This window comes from Stomoxys calcitrans, chromosome 3 (assembly GCF_963082655.1).
Source record: "Stomoxys calcitrans chromosome 3, idStoCalc2.1, whole genome shotgun sequence".
Taxonomy (NCBI): Eukaryota; Metazoa; Arthropoda; class Insecta; order Diptera; family Muscidae; genus Stomoxys; species Stomoxys calcitrans.
In genome coordinates, this window is record NC_081554.1 from 51,125,860 (window position 1) to 51,146,910 (window position 21,051).

Here is a 21,051-nt window from a genome sequence, read left to right on the forward strand (position 1 = left end):
GACAGTGAGTTGTGTTAGGCCCTTCGACATCCTTCGTTAATTTGGCTCAGATCAGTTGAGATATGGATATAGCTGCCATATAGACCGATCTTCCGATTTAGGGTCTTAGGCCTACAAAAGCCACATTTATTATCCGATTTTGCTGAAATTCGGGACAGTGAATTGTGTTAAGACCATCGACATCCTTCGCCAATTTGGCCCAGATCGGTTCAGAATTGGATATAGCTGCCATACAGGCCGATATCTAGGTTTAGGTTTTGGGGCCATAAAAGACGCATTTATTGTCCGATGTCGCTGAAATTTGAGACAGTGAGTTTAGTTAGGCTCTTCGGCGTCCTTTTTCAATTTTGCTTAGATCGGTTCAGATTTGGATATAGTTGCCATATAGACCGATTTCTTGATTTAAGGTTTTGTTCCCATAAAATGCTCATTTATTGTCCGATGTCGCCGAAATTTGAGACAGTGAGTTAAATTAAGCCCCTTAACACACTTCTGCACTATCGCACAGATCGGTTCAGAATTGGATATAGCTGCCATATAGACCGATATCTAGGTTTTAGGTTTTGGGGCCATAAAAGACGCATTTATTGTCCGATGTCGCTGAAATTTGACACAGTGAGTTAAGTTAGGCTCTTCGACGTTCTTCTTCAATTTTGCTTAGATCGGTCCAGATTAGAATATAGCTGCCATATAGACCTCAATTTAAGGTTTTGGGCCCATAAAAGAGGCATTTATTGTCCGATTTCACTGAAATTTGACACAGTGACTTATGATAGGCTTTCGACATCCGTGTCGAATTTGGTTCAGATCGGTTTATTTTTAGATATAGCTACTGTACTTATTAGTATTTGGTCCAAATCGGTCCAATAACTGAAATGGGGCATAAGGTATGAAAGTTTCACCGAATTTTGATGAAAGGTGGTTTACATATAAACCCGAGGTGGTGGGTATCCAAAGTTCGGCCCGGCCGAACTTAACGCTTTTTTACTTATTTTTTTGACGTCTTAATATGTGTGCGAAATTTCATAAAATTCTGTTTAGATTTTGATAAAGGTCCCCGATATATCTTTCATGCGAAATAGACTTTTGGCTATAGAAACCACGATTATTAGGAGAAGACTCTCGAGCACCTGCTCTTCTCATGTCCGGGTCTATTGGGGCATAGGCGTTTTTTTCCTAGGCAGGCGGCTATTCTCCAATGTCAACGAACTTGCAGATGTGTCTCTGGCGAGATACGTGGATAGGACGAAATTGATGCAACGAGGGACGTGATGATACCTTCATACTGCTGTTAAGCCATGCGAAGACGCATAGCTTGGCACTTGGCAAGTGAATACTTGAGTGAGTATTCACTTGCTCCGTTGAAGCATTCGCGATGTTTCGATTATAATTCATGAGCCTCCAGAAAGCGGAATTCTTATTAAATTTGGCTGAGATTTTGTACTACGGCGTTTTCTCTGATATGCCAAGTATGTTTTCAATCAGTCCAAAATCTGACATAACTCCCATATAAACCTCTCTCCCGACTATACTTCTCGAGCCTTTGGCGAGCCCAGTTTTTATATGATTTAGCTGAAATTTTGTACAATGGCATCTCTTATGACCTTCAATATACATGCTAAATTGGGCCTGAATCGGTCTTAAACCTCAAATAGCTCCTTTATAAACCGTTTTCCCGATTGCACTTCTTAAGACCCTAGAGAGCGCAAATCTTGTCTGATTTATTCATTTGTAAGACCATTCATGGTTAAGTTACCAGACCAAATTGAAGATATTTTTGATAGTAAAACAAAACACGTAACGTGCGTGAGCTGTTTAAGCCAGTGTTGCCTTAAAGATAATAACTAAAAATCGACTTTACTTGTTCTTATTAGGGTGTCACAGTGGACCGGGATAGTCTACCCATTCAATCTAAACCTAAATCTACCATGTCTGGTGTAGCAGCTGGTTTTGGACAACTATGCCCTACGCAGGTTGACCGAAAATCCACAGTGTCCCTCGGTAGTGTTGATCTCTAGTGCAAGTAGAAGTGCACCGAGAGATTCTCTGAACACCATTGTGGATCTTGGCTTTTGCAACTGTTTATTTGGGTGTGTGGCAACGCAAAATCGTCATAAGCCTGATGGAGTCAATTACCTAAATCTGTGGGCATTCTTCTTTTTTGCTGAGGCATGACAATGCTGCGTAGTGGCATGCTCTATAGGGTACGACTGATTATATACCAGGGAAGTCATTCCTAATTGACGGGATTGCCATTGTTTCCTGCAAAGGGATCTGGAGGTACACCACCCTTCCCCGGGCCATCTGTGTCCACAGATGGATCTAAAGTGGATGGGGACATTGGGCAGGAGTCTATATTGAATTCCGTTGGATTAGGGAATCAAAGAGGCTTTTGGACGGGTGCAGCGACTTTCACATGGAGTTTTTCGCAACCCTAAAGGCATTGAAGATGTTGTCGCTGTGAATGCGGCGGCCTGATCAGGATACATATACGAGGGCAGTCAGGGGGCTCTGAAGGTTAGAAGATTCAAAGAGTTTCTTTGGTAGATTCAAAGAGTTTTTTGGAAGATTCAAAGAGGCTTCTTCAGGCTTTGCTGGGTCCCGGTCTTTCAAGGGATGGCGGGGACCAAAGCGGTCAGTGCAGATTGTGCTACAGAATCAGTAAGCCCAAGCTTCATGGTAAGGTGAAGGCTCGTATTGGGCCCTTCGGCCGAGTTTGTCGCAAGCTTGGCGTCGCGCTGGAAGCAGTGTGAAGCGGAATTTTGTAGGGAATGGAGACAGTCGAGCACTTTTTATATTGCTGCCTTGCAATAACGAGGGGAAGACACAGGATATTTGGGAGAAGAGCTCACTTTTTACCTGTATTCCCTCCAGGCACTTAATCTTCTTATCAATCTAGAGTAACCGGTGTCTAGCTGGTTACCTACTTTTCATACCCACTACCTGGGAGGTATACTAAACTAGTAATTCTGTTTGTAAAATCTGGAAATATTTATTGGGTTGCCCAAAAAGTAATTGCGGATTTTTTAAAAGAAAGTAAATGCATTTTTAATAAAACTTAGAATGAACTTTAATCAAATATACCTTTTTTATACTTTTTTTCTAAAGCAAGGTAAAAGTAACAGCTGACAACTGACAGAAGAAAGAATGCAATTACAGAGTCACAAGTAGTTGAGAAAATTTGTCAACGCCGACTATATGAAAAATCCGCAATTACTTTTTGGGCAACCCACTATCTTCGATCCCATAAAGTCAAAATCACGATAGCGGTCGAACGAACAAAGATATCCGCTTGCCATTTTGCAGATATACTCTTTGTGTAGCTCGCTGGGGGAATGAATATGGGCTACATCAGTTCAGATTTGTATATTGGCCCCATATAAACCCATCTTCGGTTCAAATTCTTGTGCACCTAATGGGATTCAATTTTTGTCGGATTTGGCTGATATTTACCAAAGACTTCTATTATGACTCTCAACACTCATTCCGTGTTTAGTCCTACTCGGTCCTATTGGTATAACCCCCATATAAACCAATCTCGGATTTGATTTCTTGATCCCCTGGAAACCTAGAAATTTTGCTCTGCAACATCCACACCAAATCCCGCCCAGATAGGTCCATAAATATATTTAGCCCCCAAACCAATGCCCGAATTTAAGTACTTAGCCCCATAGTAGACTCAAATGTCAGCCAATTTTGCTGAAATTTTGCATGGTGTGTTTTGTGACGACTTTAAATAGCCGTGCTAAAAACGGTCCAAATCGATCCATAACCTGATATAGTTCCTTATAACCAAATCTCCCAATAAGTTTTCTACGACCCTTAGAAGTTTAAATTTTTGCCTGGTTTGGCACAAATCTGGATTAGTCTGCTACGGCCCCTAGAAGCTTAAATATTTGCCTGATTTTATACTGGTCTGTCTGGTACGTTAGGAATGCGTTTCTCCTTCAACTGAGTTCATTGGTATAAATTTGAACCAGAAATTTTTGTTATTTCGCTCCACAAGAATTTTTTATAACTCGAAATGGGACATTAACTTTGAAAGAAAAATTATCTTTGGGGTATAGTTGCGATAGAGATATCCATTAGGCGGTGGATAATCTGCGTCTGTTTCCAGTGGAGCGGTAGATCTAGAGCCCGGGAGAAGGCTTAGATTGGACTCCAAAGACCCAAAGTCCTCTACTGGAACCTCGACTGGTTGAGGCGCAGCTCCAGGTTCCACTAGCCGACAGACGACTGGTCAGCAGGGGCTTTTGACGAAGACACCTAGTTCGAGTCGTAAGGACAAGGCCGAAGCTATTCTATCTACGCATACCAATAATTTGCCTAGGCCATCGGCCTTCCCCAGCAATCCAATACGCCCTTTAAGAGGTTGGAATAATAGAAGGCGCATCGCTCAAGAACCTTTGCTAACGTCGCTAGGGATTGTTTGGTGATGACAGTTGTACAAGAAGTACAGGGCTGCATACCTAGGAATAATTGGAGTGGGATAGTCAATGGACTGTCATCAGTATACTCCGATGTTCTTGTGAAATTTCTTGGGTCTCCTGTAGTTTGTAACGCTGCAGGCTGGTATCGGGGCCGATACAGACAAATTGCTTTCGGGGATCAGCGCTCAATTGAAATATATCGTTGCGCCCTAAGAAGGATTATTGAGGTCAGCACTAGATTTAGTCCAGAAGGAAGATATTCCTTCTCGACCAAACGCACTTACTTGGATACGAAGGATTCCCTCAGATCCTGAATCCATATTTGAAACACTAAGGGAATGCAATCCCAATCTTTCGACCACCGACGGGAAGATTGGTTGATTGGTTGGGCTGATGGTGACCGGAGACATGCAGTATTCGTACTAAACTCCGACGGTCTCACAGACCTCAAAAAGTCTGAAGGAGTTGTATCCTACAGTTTCAACAAGTTGAAACCTATAGAAGCGGTGGGGTTGGGGAACCAGGAGACGAATCAGCAGTTGTTGCTGAACACTTAAACTTGAGCTTAACTATCGACCACATCGCTAAAGTCTGGCAAATTGCAGCAAATTGAAAATCCTCCTGCCACAATTGCGACAAGAGGAAAAGGCATCGAAACGGGACCCAACAAGCCCTGTGTGGGTGCGTCATCAGTTGGACTAGGTTCGAGGTGTGCTCCAGCGGGGAAGAACGGAACATAAAAACTATTTTGAGAGCAGCAGTTAGTGAGGCATCTATGAAGGAATCGTCCACACCGCAAGTGTCCAGTATCCTGAAGATGCCCCATGGATGCCTACTGAAGCTCATCATGACAAAATCAAACGAATCTTGTGCGGATGAACTCCAGGTGTAATCAGAAGACGAAGCTAACGCGAAAGTAGTGGAAATTCTGAATCCTGACTATAGTCCGTTTTCTACAGATAAATCTCCACAATTGTAAGACCGTTTCGCCGGCACTAAAAGTCCCCTTGATGGCAGAGGGATTTGACGTGGTTCTTGTTTCAGGAACCATGAGTGTTTGTGGAGGAATGGTTCGAGAACTAAGAATTCCGGGATTTAAACTATTCAAGGGTACGGGGAATGGGAGACACATATCATGTATTTTTGCAAAGAGTAGACAAAATTTTTTTCTTCTTCAGTCGCTAAGAACTGAAGATTCAGTGGTAGCCAGCCTTGAAATTAATAAGTCTCATTACTGGCTGGCTTCCCTATATATGGCACACAATTCAGAGATGTCGCCTTCAAGTCTTAAGTTGCTGGATGAAGCCGTTTCTGCCTGGAACACGGGAAACGGGGAATGGAAGACGCGATTAGGGGAAAGTTTCCAGCACTCTAAGAGATATATTTAAGGAAGCTCTACGTGCAATAGCGAAGTGTGCTACCGAAAGTGGTCCATTTTTAAATTCATGCAAGACAGAAAGGATATACAACTTGCCTATAGGGGCACCTGTCTCCTTGGGAGGAGAGAATGTTTCATTTGTAGAAAGCGCAAAATTGTTTGGAATTGAAGTTCAAATTCAAGATTTTGGAAAGAACAAGAAAGGCAACTCTTGGCCTATATAGCTGAAAGAGAACCTTTGGCAAAATTTGGGGGTTAAGACCGCGCATCATGCATTGGGTATATATTGCAGTTCGCAGACCTATAAGGCTATATGGTGTTGTGATCTGGTGGATGGCGCTTCAAAAGTCCACCTGCTCTTCAATACTCAACCGTATCCAAAGGATGGCTTGTTTGTGCACCACAGCCACACTGAGGACTACACCATATGATGCACTTAATTTAATGCTACATCTAATGTCTTTGGACATTGTGGCTAAACAAATTGCTGCGACCACTGACATTAGGCTAAGGAAGCTTCCTCATTGGTCTTATGGCGGCTACGGACATTGTGTTATCCTTGATACAATACCCAATGTTTCAGGCAGTGTGGATTACACTCTACCTGAGGTGCTTTTTGATTAAAATTACTTAACCACTATTCCTGATAGAAGCGATTGGAGCTACGATATCACTAGGTAATAGAAGTTACATAGACTTCTATGTGGACAGTTTCAAACTAAACGACCAGGTGGTCTTTGGGGTGTTCTCTAAAGATCTAGAACTGGTCATATCAAAGAGAATACCCGATCACTGCAGTATGTATCAAACGGAGATCCTTGCAACTAAGGATGTAGTGTGGAATGGCTAAAATATTATGTCATAACGACGACTGGCATAAATATCTTCTCCGACAGCCAGGCAGACAAAAGCTGCGCTCGACTTTCACAGACCTCTCAACGAGATGTCTGAACAGTTCAAAATTCACCCGTTCTGGGTGCCGGGCCACACATTTATCCCAGGGAGTTGTAAAGCGGATGAGCTCACGAGACTAGGAACTATTGGGTTGCCCAAAAAGTAATTGCGGATTTTTTAAAAGAAAGTAAATGCATTTTTAATAAAACTGAGAATGAACTTTAATCAAATATACTTTTTTACACTTTTTTTCTAAAGCAAGCGAAAAGTAACAGCTGATAACTGACAGAAGAAAGAATGCAATTACAGAGTCACAAGCTGTGAACAAATTTGTCAACGCCGACAATATGAAAAATCCGCAATTACTTTTTGGGCAACCATAAATTACACATTCCAGGGATACGGGAATCTGTGGTTATGCCTCTAGCGACATATAAGCTAAGTTTTCAGGTTCAGGCCCGAAGGACAACGAATGAGAGATGGTCACAAAGAGGGGGCCTCATGTACCGCTTTGCTGTCACTGGCTAGAACAGATGTTCTAGTCATTGTGTCCATCATTACTGGTCACTGTCTAATCGAAAAAACATGCTGACACACTGAAGGTTGCCAGTAACGACTTTTGCAGAAGCTGTGAGTACATCGATGAAGACGGGACTATAGAACACCTTCTGGGTGTGTGTGTGTCCCGGTCACAGTCAAAGGCAGTGAGAAGGAGTTCCACTAAAGGTTCTCATTTCTTTAAGAACATATCCGATTAAGTGGATGTGAACATTCACTGGTCGTTGGGCTTTTTAAAGCAATCTGAATGGTTCAGCGGTAGGTCTAGAAAGCATCTACCTTCTTCTATTCCTGTGGTATCACAATGGACGAAAACGTCTAAGTGAGTCAGATGGCAGACTGCCACTTAAACTTAACCTAAAATATTTTGGGTTTGACCATGTGTTCTGTTGGAGGCCACCGTAGCGCAGGGATTAGCAGGTCCGCCTATGACGCTGAACGCCTGGGTTCGAATCCTGGCGAGACCATCAGAAGAAATTTTCAGCGGTGGTTTTCCCCTGCTAATGCTGGCAACATTGTGTGAGGTACTATGCCATGTTAAACGTCGGGTGTCGCACTGCGGTGCGTCGTTCGGACTCGGCCATAAAAAGGAGGCCCCTTATCATTGAGCTTAAACTTGAATCGGACTGCACTCATTGATATGTGAGAAGTTTTCCTCTATTATTCCTTAGTGGAATGTTCATGGAGAAAAATTTGCATTTTGCATATATTCTGTACTGTCTAAGTAAGTCGATTAGCCAGCTGACTCTGCTATTATTTCATGCCTTACGGGTTCGCCTAGTAGATCCAATAGGTAACTTGACTTTGCTTCACTGGCATTTACTCCGATGAATCAAATATATTGTTACAAATTATCTGCCATCTTCCATGTGCCAGTTCTTCAATGGAAGAGTGCAACATAAAGTGCCCCATAAAATTGTTCCAAGCTAACGAGAAAAGAGTGAGGGTAAACTTGCAAACGCAATTCTCAAATGTTGAATTCAATTTTACCAATCATTTGTTAAACGTTTCATGTCATTTAACTTTGTCCTTGTGTGAATGGTCTACTTCAACATGAAACCGTCTACCTTTATATCTTCCCCAAACGAATCGTACAACTTTGAATTTCTCATACTACAAAAACATACAAACTCATGTATGTTGTTGTTGTATTCAGTGTTTCGGAACTTTATGCATTTTTCACATTTTGCCAAATGGGAATATTACACACAGGGCACTATCAAACAAAAATTCTTCAGCATTCTTCTTGCATAGCTACATATGTACGTATGTAGTATATGACTGTTGAAAAGAAATCGAAGCTATCGTCAATTTGCCAAATAATAAGTATGAGTGTGCCCATACTTTTCCTATCGAATTATTTGTACTCACTTTGCCGAAACACGAATGCTTTGGAAATGTTCACAAAGGAGAATATATTATGTCAATATGGAAAATATTGGGAATCTTTCTGGATGACTTCCAAAAGAACCAAATGTACAGTGGCAGCTGCTTATGGCTTCAAGTTATATTAAGGCATTGGGCTATATGAGAGTTGTAACCAACCAATCTGAACCATTTTTCGTCCCCAATGACCTACGTACATCAATAGAAAGTATCTGTGGACTGATGGATGGGTTTAAAATTCAGAAGTTTCTAAATCCTAAAAAATGTTTTATTTTGTTACCGAACCTTGGAATCGTGGATCTTTGTTAAGTACTCTTTAAGAGACAATTTTGTAGTCTTCTTCAAATCCCCCACTGTGATTTGTTTGTGATCCCCATGTGGTCACGGCCACAGATACATCATCAGTCATTCGCTACTCTTCTAGGCAAAAAGATTTGGTCTTAACTAGCAAGGCAAAAGAAAAAAGAAGCCTGCAACCGACAGGCCATCTGGCAGTTAGACAAGAGGGCGTTTGGACAGACAAACATTTAGATATACAGTTTTATTGGTGGCTGTCACCAATAGTCTGTGATTTGACAAAAATCAAATTGGCTTTTTTTTAAGCTATTGCTGCAAGTTTCATTCTGCAGACATAGATTCACTCAGTCATTGTTGGGTCCATTCACTCAGTGCATTTGCATTAAAAGAAAATGATTTTTTTTACAATTTGGTTGATTCTGGCTCTGATTCCTTTGTTGAAGTCTCACAAATTGATGTAGGAGGAATATTAGAATTATTGCTTGAAACCCCTGGTTGACGTTTGATTACAGCAACTTTGGAGGAACTTTGTTATAATTGAAATAAAGAGACAAAGTTGGGGAAATTTGAAAAAATTTCACCCTTTGGGGGGAGTTTTGGGGAAGGGGTGATGTCTTAAATATTGGGTTGCCCAAAAAGTAATTGCGGATTTTTCATATAGTCGGCGTTGACAAATTTTTTCACAGCTTGTGACTCTGTAATTGCATTCTTTCTTGTGTCAGTTATCAGCTGTTACTTTTAGCTTGCTTTAGAAAAAAAGAGTAAAAAAAGTTCATTCTAAGTTTTATTAAAAATGCATTTACTTTCTTTTAAAAAATCCGCAATTACTTTTTGGGCAACCCAATACATGGTCCTACATTTGGATATCAAAATTCGCATTCTACTCCCAAATACCTTCATTTGAGCCCCATATTGCGATGGTCAGTAAAAAATTGCTATTTGTGGGGTATTTTAGGAAAGGGGTAGACCCCCAGAAGATTGATCCCGCAAGTGGGTATCAATTCTTGCTCTTCCCCCCAATACCTTTCATTTAAGCATTGACATGGTCGGTAAATATGCCCGATTTAGGGGTGTTTAGGGGATTGGGGTGGTCCCCCAAACACTAAGCCCGAAAAATATATCAGCAACGTGCTCTATTCTCATATATCTATATATGATTTATTTGAACCCCATATTGTCATTGGCCTCAAAATTGGATATCAAATTCGTTTTCTAATCTCATTTAAACTCCTTATTGCAAAAATCAGCAAATTTATCCGGTTTGGGGTATTGGCCCTAAAAACTATAAATATTTAGTTCCACTCTCTTGAAGACCCAAAATTGTCTTGGTGAGCAAATACGTCCTATTTGGGAGTTGGTATGGTCGTGGGATGTCTCCTAGACAGTCGGTCCCTAATGTTGATATCAGATTCGTGGTCTACTCCCAAATTTGAGCCCCATATTTCCATAGTCGGCAAACATGACCGGCTTGGGGGGGGGGGTTTGGGGGATGGGCGCCCACTCAGTGAGTTGGCCTTGAAAATATATATCGGATTCGTGTTCCCCCTCTAAAACCCCTCTTATTTGAGCCTCATATTGCAAAAGTCAGCAAAAACCTACATTTGGGTGGTGTTGTGGGGGTGGGGTGGCCCCATAGACACTTTTTCCAAATATTGATATGAAATTCGTGCTTTACTCCCAAAGACCTTTCATTTAAGCCCCATATTGCTGTGTCCCTTTGGGGGATGTTTTTGGTGAGAGGCGGCCCCCCAAACACTTGGTCGCACATTTGGATATCAGATTCGTATTCCACTCGCAAATACCTTTCATTTGAGTCCCATATTGCCATGGTCGGTAAATATGTTCGATTTAGGGGTGTTTTGGGGTTTGGGGTGGTCCACCAAACACTGGGTCTGACAATTGAATATAAGATACATTTTCTAATCTTAAATACCTTTCATTTGAGTCCCATATTGTCGTGATGGGTGTATATATATATTTGGTAGGTTTTGGGGTGTGGGCGCCCCCCCCTAGATACTCCATCCGAAATTTGAGTACCAAGTTTTGTTTGTAGGTTCTATTTATAAGAGAGCACACAAAGTTTCGCTTAAGTCGCACCACCCATCTCCGAGATCTGGCGTTTCTGAAAATTAGGGTAAGGGGGAGGGTCCGCTCCCCCTTCAGATATCGAAAAATGTAGTACTCTATTTTGCACTACGGGATCATTATGCACCATCAGTAAACATTTGAAGAAAATCGGTCCTGCCGTTTCTGAGTCTATAAGGAACACACAAACAAATAAAGAGACAAACAAACACAAATTGATTTTTATACAAAAGATTCAATTTGTGTTTGTTTCTCGGTTTGTTTGTTTGTTCCGTATACACAGGCTGTGTAGGTTGGTCTGGATGGAAACATAGGCTATATAATTTTTTGATATCGGAGGGAGGGCGGACCCTCCCCCTTACTCCAAAGGTACTACCCAAAAATTAAAGTGGACCGATCGGGTCAATATGGGCCTCAAATGATGGGCCTCAGTACGAATTTCATATTCAAAATTGGGTCGAAGTAACTAGTGTGGCGGCCCAACCCCAAAACCCCCTAAAATAGGTTTTTTGGATGATAATGATAACATGGGACTCAAATGAAAGGTGTTCGGGAGTTCATTGCAAATATGGTCAGGAAGAAGAAATGTGCTTTATAATTTGTTGAATTCGGAAGGTGGCGGACCCTCCCCTTTACCCAAAAATACCATCCAAAATTAAAAGTGGACCGATCGGGACAATATGGGTATCAAATGAAAGGTATTGGAAAATGGAATATGAATATGATACTAAAATTTGGGTCTAAGTAACCATCGGGCCGCCCCAACCATAAAATTCCCCCAAATAGACATATTGTTTGTTCATGTGAATATGGGCCTCAAATGAAAGGTATTCGGAAGTAGATTAGGAATCTAACATATCAAAATCACCTTACCCCCCAAAAAGACCTTAAATGGGCATATGACACATCATGACTATATGGGACTCGGTTTTTTTTTTTGTTTGTTCCGTAGAATCAAAAACGACTGAATAGATTTTCTTACAATTTTCATAGATTGAATTAGTTTAACTGGATCGAAACATAGGCATGTAATTGTTAGATATCGGATGGGGGCGATATCTAACAATCCACCCTACCCCAACAACGCCATCCAAAACTAAAAGTGGACTGATAGGCACAATATGGGTATCAAATGAAAGGTGTTGGAGACAAGAAAACGAATATCGTATTCAAATGTTGGGTCCTAGTACCCAGCGGCCCTCCGCAACCCCAAAACTCCTCTAAACAGATGTATTCGACGTTCATGTTAACATATATGGCACAATAAAATAGGCCCACCCCCCCGGGTACCCATAAATGGGCATTTAGCCGACCATGTCTCTATGGGACTCAAAGAAAGGTTTTTGGGATTTGATTACGAATATGACATTAAAATTTGTGTTCAAGTCTAGGTGGCGAGTTTCTTTTCAAAAATAAGTCAAATAGGTTAATTGACCCAAATCACAATATGCGACTCAAATGAAAGGTATTTGAGATTAGGAAACGAATTTGATATGCAATTTTGAAAACAAATGTTTGGGGGTACGGCCTAAAGCGCCCCCTAAACTGATCTTCATTTCCGATTATGGCAAAATGGAGCTCAAATAAACGGTATATCGGAATAAAGAACGTATTTGATATCGGGCAGACGGACATAGCTGAATCGAATCAGAAAGAGATTCTGAGTCGATCGGTATACTTATCGATGGGTCTATTTCCCTTTCTTCTAGGTGTTACAAACAAATGCACTAAGTTATAATACCCTGTACCACAGTGAAGATGTAGGATATAACAAGTTAAAGCGTGCTAAGTTCGGCGGGGTCGAATCTTATATACCCGTTCCCATGGATCGCATTTGTCAAGTTCTTTGCCCAGTATCACTTTATAGGCAATAAAAGGGTAGTGGGTGAAAATTCCAATGCTATTGGCACCATATCAGGCTATGGGCCGATTCGATTTTTTGCCAAAAATCGTATAGCGAAAACTTATTACATACAATTCTAAGAAGCGTTTCCGAAGAAATCATGTATCAACAAGTAAAAGCGTACAAAGTTCGGCCGGGCGGAATCTTATATACCCTCCACCATGGATCGCATTTGTCGAGTTCTTTTCCCGGCATCTCTTCTTAGGCAAAAAAGGATATAAGAAAAGATTTGCTCTGCTATTAGAGCGATACCAATATATGGTCCAGTTTAGACCACAATTAAATTATATGTTGGAGACCTGTGTAAAATGTCAGCCAATTCGAATAAGAATTGCGCCCTTTGGGGGCTCAAGAAGTAAAATAGAGAGATCGATTTACCAGGGATCTGTATCGGGCTAAAGACCGATTCAGACCATAATAAATACGTATGTTAATGGTCATGAGAGGATCCGCCGTACAAAATTTCAGGCAAATCGGATAATAATTGCGACCTCTAGAGGCTCAAGAAGTCAAGATCCCAGATCGGTTTATATGGCAGCTAATTCAGGTTATGAACCGATTTGAACCATACTTGGCACAGTTGTTGGCTATCATACCAAAATACTACGTAAAAAATTTCAGTCAAATCGGATAAGAATTGCAGAATCCCTCTAGAGGCTCAAGAAGTCAGGACCCAAAATCGGTTTATATGGCAGCTATATCAGGTTATAGACTGATTTGAACAATACTCGGCATAGGTGTTGAGTGTCATAACAAAACACGTCATGCAAAATTTCGTTCCAATCGGATAAGAATTGCGCACTCTAGAGGCTCAAGAAGTCAAGACCCAAGATCGGTTTATATGGAAGCTATATCAGGTTATAAACCGATTTAAACCATACTCGGCACATTTGTTGACTATCATAACAAAACACGTCGTGCAAAATTTTATTCCAATCGGATAAGAATTGCGCACTCTAGAGGCTCAAGAAGTCAAGACCCAAGATCGGTTTATATGGCAGCTATATCAGGTTATGAACCGATTTGAATAATACTCGGCACATTTGTTGAATATCATAACAAAACACGTCGTGCAAAATTTCATTCCAATCGGATAAGAATTGCGCACTCTAGAGGCTCAAGAAGTCAAGACCCAAGATCGGTTTATATGGCAGCTATATCAGGTTATAAACCGATTTAAACCATACTCGGCACATTTGTTGACTATCATAACAAAACACATCGTGCAAAATTGCATTCCAATCGGATAAGATTTGCGCACTCTAGAGGCTCAAGAAATCAAGACCCAAGATCGGTTTATATGGCAGCTATATCAGGTTATGGACCGATTTGAACCATACTCGGCACAGGTGTTGAATGTCATAACAAAACACGTCGTGCAAAATTTCGTTCCAATCGGATAAGTTTTTCGCCCTCTAGAGGCTCACGAAGTCAAGGCCCAAGATCGGTTTATATGGTAGCTATATCAGGTTATGGACCGATTTGAACCATACTCTGCACAGTTGTTGAATGGCATAACAGAATACGTCGTGCAAAATTTTATTTCAATCGGATAAGAATTGCGCACTGTAGAGGCTCAAGAAGTCAAGACCCAAGATCGGTTTACATGGCAGCTATATCAAAACATGGACCGATATAGCCCATTTACAATACCAACCGACCTACACTAATAAGAAGTATTTGTGCGTAATTTCAAGCGGCTAGCTTTATTCTTTCGGAAGTTAGCGTGCTTTCGACAGACAGACGGACGGACAGACGGACGAACATGGCTAGGTCGACATAAAATGTCGCGACGATCAAGAATATATATACTTTATGGGGTCTCAGACGAATATTTCGAATAGTTACAAACAGAATGACGAAATTAGTATACCCTCCATCCTATGGTGGAGGGTATAAAAATTAAATACTAATCGGCGCCTCTCGAATTCAAAATGTATTTTCTGTTCCTTCGGAATTCGATATTTGTTGATATTTTTGTGATCAAAGTAGAGGTCCCATTTGTTGCACAAGTCACTTTTTTGATCCAAAGACGAACGCTATTGATTTTGAACAAAATAGGTTTGGATTTAGATATAGCTCCCATATATACAATTCATCCAAAACTACCTTTTGGGGCTCTAGTACCCATAATTTTAATCCGATCTTTACAAAATTTTGCACAAGACGTTCCGTTTAATGTTCCAACATGTGTGCATAATTTTATCAAAATCGGTTCAGATTTAGATATAGTTCCCATATATATATATATATTTCATCCGATACGTCCTTTTACGGCTTTAGTAACCATAATTTTCTAGTAGCCATAATTTAAGTTCGACATTTATTTTGCACGAAACGTTCAACTTAATATTCCAACATGTGTGCATAATTTTATCAAAATCGGTTTAGTTTGTGATATAGCTCCCATATATAATTTTGGTCCGAACTTTGTAAAGATTTTCAAACCCGAATATGCATATCTCTGCAGCTACAGTGGCCTCAAAGTCCTTACCTGATATTAAAACTCATGACGACATTATTTTGCGATGTCACCTATTTTTGCAGATTTGTGTTAACGATACTCCACCGTCTCATTTTGGTTCTGCCTCATTTGACACTGTATGTGCATTTAAACCCAGTTGCCCTTTACGATTCCAAATGTTGTGGGAACAAATAATAATCCATTTGAAACAAATTTAAAACACAAATCGGTGTATTTGTCAACAAATGTTCATATTCACAAAATTTAATGCAGCTATAAAGAAAGACTATCTGACAGGCATCCTCTTAAGAACTTTCAAATAAAACCACTTCAAAGCTGCATTAAGATTTGTGAATTCCGGTCAAAATGTTAAAAAATCATTTTGAGTTTTCCTTTGCCATTTACTTGATAGGTTTAATTCAAGCTGGCCATTTGGATGAAACATATCCGAAAAGTGTAAGTGAGGATGCATATTTGGAAACGGTAAGTAATAGATTCTATTCATATTTGCGTCAAAAATATAGTCAGATACTTTGAATAGTTGCATCAGATATTGGCGGTCACCATGACGCAGAGATTTGTAAGTCCGCCGTATGATGGTAAACGTCCTAGTTCTGGCTAGAACATCATAAACAAATTCGTCTACATACCAAACTTTGTCAAAGCAGAAAAAATTAAAGCTTCTGGAAAGCGAACAAAGATAATCGAGAAATCGGTTTATATGGGAGCTGTACTAGGTTATAGACCGATGTGGACCGTACTTGGCACATTTATTGGAAGTCATAACGCAACACCTCATGAAAGTCATAATAGAACACAATGCGCAAAATTTCAGCCAAATCGGACCAAAATTGCGGCTTGTAAGGGTTCAACAAGTCAAATCGGAAGATCGGTTTATATAATAGCTATAACAGGTTATAGACCGATTTTGCCCATACTTGGCACAGTTGTCGGAAGTCATAACAAAATACTACATGCAAAATTTCACTCAAATCGAATAAAAATTGCGGCTTCCAAGGGCTCAAGAAGTCAAATCGGAAGATCGGTTTATATGATAGCTATATCAGGTTCTTGACCGATTTGGACCATACTTGGCACAGACAAAAATTGCGGCTTCCAGGGGCTCAAGAAATCAAATCGGGTGATAGGTTTATTGGGGAGCTATATCCAAATCTGAACCGATATGGCCCATTTGCAATTCCCAATTAGAAGTATATGTGCAAAATTTCAAGCGGCTAGCCTTACGCGTTCGACCGCTATCATGATTTCGGACAGGCGGACGGACATGGCTGGATCGAATCAGAATGTCCAGACGATCCAGAATATATATACTTTATGAGTTCTCCGATCAATATTTCGAGGTGTTACAAAGGGAATGACTAGATTAGTATACGCCATCCTATGGTTGGTATACAAATTTTCAGCGGTGATTATCTTTTCCTATTGCTGACGACACTTTTGAGATGCTAAGCCATACACATTAAAATTATCCTCAAAAAATTTTAGCCGTGCAACATGCCCCTTATCCTTGGGTTTGAACTTGAATCGAACAACACTCATTAATATGTGAGAAGTTTGCCACTATTCCTTAGTGGAATGTTCATGGGCAAATTTTGCATTTGAGAACCTCTTCTGGCGCCACGTTGACCATGGGAGAATTTCGCGGGTAATATGTATCAACGAGTAGTTCTAGTGTTTCCTCACTAGACATTGTCCATACATTCTCTGACTTCTAAATGTATCCCACCGTAAAAGGGTTTCGAGGATAGAAACTTCCTGAGCCTAGAGGCCTTAGACGCATCCACTCCACTGAGCTGCAGAATTCTACCCAGAATTTGTTCTGAGCCTTTCTCAGCTTGCTTTTGTATTTTCTTAACTCAGCTTTTTAGACTCGCAATCGTGTGGTCCCCTTGTGGCACTCGCCTTTTTGAAGAGTTTTGTGCAGTACTTCCTTTGACCAACCAGTTCTGTGGTCCACCATGGAGGGGTCGCTGTTTGCACCTTGGTTTGGCTCCCTAAGCCAGCGAACCAGTCTATCAGACAAAGCTGGTAATTCAACCGGTGATACACCATTAAAGGCCTGGCGAATTAAAGGAGTCGAAACTTCTTATCGCCCAAAGGATATTCGGCTCAGACACTATTTCCCTTCGACGAATGCATACCAGTGACCAGTGTCCGTTGGAGCATTTCCCGGGAAATGTGTATCAACGAGCAGTTCTTATGTTTCCATACTAGACATTGTCCATACATTCTCTGAATTCTGAATATGCAAATTGCAAATTTTGCCCATGAACATTCCACTAAGCAACAGGGGCAAAATTCTCACATATCAATGAATGCAGTCCGATTCAAGTTTTAAGCTCAATGATAAGGGGCCTCTTTTTTTTATAGCCGAGTACGAACGGCGTGCCGCAGTGCGACACCTATTTGGAGAGAAGTTTTACATGGCATAGTGCCTCACAAATGTTGACAGCATTAGGAGGGGAAAACTACCGCTGAAAATTTTTACTGATGGTCTCGCCAGGATTCGAACCCAGGCATTCAGCGTCATAGGCGGACAAGCTAACCTCTGCGCTACGGTGGCCTCCGTAGCGCAAAGCAAAGGAATTGTAAATACGGACCCCCCAACGTTGACGACCCACCAAACGAAAAAAGAACCATGATTTGCGGATCTGCACCTGGAAGGTCCGCACTTTCTATAGAGAAGGTCCTGTATACGCGCTGGATGTATTAGAGAAGTACAAGGCGGATATTTCTGAATTACAGGAAGTGCAATGGATCGGGAATGGCGTCACTGCAACACCAAATGGTGACGAACTATACTATAGCTGCATTAACATGAGGCATGAATTTGGCTGTGGATTTGTAGTTAGTTGGAAACTGAAACACCTTGTCTCCAGCTTTACTCCGGTGGATGAGAGGCTAGCCACAATCCGCATTAAAGCCAAATTCTTCAACATCAGCCTTATTTGTGCCCATGCTCCGACGGAAGACAAGGACGAGCAGACCAAGGATATTTTCTACGAGCGCCTAGAGAGAGAGAATATGACCGCTGCCCCGCCCTCGATATTAAAATCGTTCTGGGAGATTTTAATGCGAAGATAGGGAAGGAAGATATGTGGTCCAAAGAAGCATTTTTAATGGAAAATGCCGTGAAATTCGTTCTTGGGTACCCATGGTACGACCAAGAATGCGGCATATAGAGCAACCCTAAAATCAGTGACAACGCGCCAGAAGAAGGAGATTTATCGGGAGAGAAGGCGAAGGGAGAAACATCTTCAGCATCTTTTTCATATTCTGCTTTTCGTACTGCTTCCTCCCCAGTCCCGAAGCGGTCAATACTTTTACGTTGGGCTGAGCTCAATGGATTCTTTCAGCATTTTAAGTGGAAACTATGTTTTCTAGATGACGATATTAATGCTACTGCTGAAATGATTGAGAAGATAATTTCAAATGGAATGAAGTCATTTATTCCAGTTAAGACTATAACGGCTAAATCAGACGACAAAAGTTGGTTTAACCAGACATGCAGAGATGGTGTCAGATCGAAAGAGGTTGTATTCAGGAACTTGCGCTTGTATAAAAATGCCAATACTGAACTGCTGCGCAAACAGGCAAGACCTTCGTGTGTGCAATGTGCTTAGGCGCGAAAAATTTCTTTACGAACAGCGTCTACGTACTAAGGTTCTTGCTTTTGGTCGTTCGTGAAAAGAGTAAAGGGTAGTTCTTCATCTATTCCAACTCTTGTTAAGGACGATCAAATGTTCACTGTCCCGGTTGTTGGCTGATATATTTGCAGAGAACTTTTCCCTGCCGGATAGCAATCAACCGAAAATGTATCTGGCATCATGCCCCAAATATTTTGTCGAACTCGTGGAGTTAAAAGGGTTCTTGAAAATCTAGACGTAAATAAATCCCCAGGCCCGGATGGCATATCAACACTTGTCTTACGAAAGTGTTCTTCGACGCTCGCTCGTCCATTACGCAACCTTTTCAATCTTGCCTACCGTGCGGGAGTTTTCCCGGGGCGTTAGGAGGTTGCGAACGTTCAGCCAATACCCAAGAAGGGTGGGGCAAGCAACCCTGCGCATTATCGGCCAATTGCGATATGGTCCGCTCTCTGCAAGGTCATGGAGAGCATGGTTAATCATCATCTTGTGAGGTATTTAGAGTCTAATGGCCTTCTTAGCGACCAACAGCATGGGTTTCGCAGAAATCGCTCTACGGGTGACCTCATGGCACTTCTGTCGGAACGTTGGAGTCGCTCAATCCACCAGTTTGATGAGAGTAAGGTTGTGGCTCTGGATATCTCCAAGGCATTTGGTAGGGTCTGGCAGGGTGCACTACTATCAAAGCTTTTGGCATTTGGTGTCGGTAATGGCTTCGTTCGATTTATATCGAGCTTTCTCAGAGATCGCACTATTCGCGTCGTTAAAGATGGGTTCTCATCCAATGAGCACAAATTGACCGCAGGTGTACCCCAGGGCTCTGCTCTTTATGTTTCTCCTTCTCTTTTTCTAATTTTCATCAACGATCAGTTGGGTCAGAGAACGAATCCGATCTACTCATTTGCGGATGACAGTAATCTCTGTCATTCGTACTCATTCGACCATAGGCCAAGTCTTCGAGAGATTGAGGACAAGAAGCGGGTTATGGACCATACACTCTGCCAGAATTTGCTGGCCATTTCTGAGTGGGGTCGAATGAATCGAGTAGATTTTAATGCACGGAAGACTCAGTGCTGCTTGTTGTCACACAAACGATTCGCTGACCCATTACGATCATCTTTGTCTATCAACGGTGTAGATGTTGAGCAATCAGAAGCTCATGATGTTCTGGGCATGAAAATACAAAGTGATGTCCGTTGAGCTAAACATGTATTCGAAGTGTCTAAAGAAGCATTCAAGTGTTTAGGCTTCCTTAAACGGTGTAAGAATTACTTAACTCCGTCTGATCTTCTTAACATCTACACCACTTTCATAAGGTCGAAAATGGAGTACAACTCACATGTATGGGCTGGAGCTTCAAAATCATCCCTGGAGCTGCTGGACCGTGTACAGAGGAGAGCGATGGCGTTGATTGGGGACAGTGGGGTATTCAACTCTATTGCCCTCCTTCATCATCGTCGCAATGTGGGTTGTTTGGCGCTGTTCGATCGGTACTTTCATGGTGTGTGTTCGTCTGATATTCGTCTCTTATTCCTGATGTAAGGATGTATGTGAGGGATACTAGACATTCCAGGAACTCACACCCGTTTGTAATTGATTAGCCAGCGGACCGCACAATGTATTATAGAGAGAATTCTTATTTCGCCCGAACCGTTCGTATGTGGAATCGACTTCCGGCTAATGGTTTTCCCACCCACTTTGACATCCAAAGATTTAACACAAATGTCATTAAGCCCTACATCATTTTCCCCTTTTACAATTCCTAATTTCCTCTCGCCAACGCAACGCACTGCATTCGTAGGGGACATCCCCTGCGTGTTGGCTGACACAAAAAAAATGTAACTTTCTATGCAATAAAGCTATGCTCTTGAAATCTTGCACAAATACTTCATAGCTCCCATATAAATCGATTTCCAGATTATACTTGCTGATGTTTTGAGGATGCCATATAAACCGATCTCTTATCTTGAATTCTTGAGCCTTCTTGA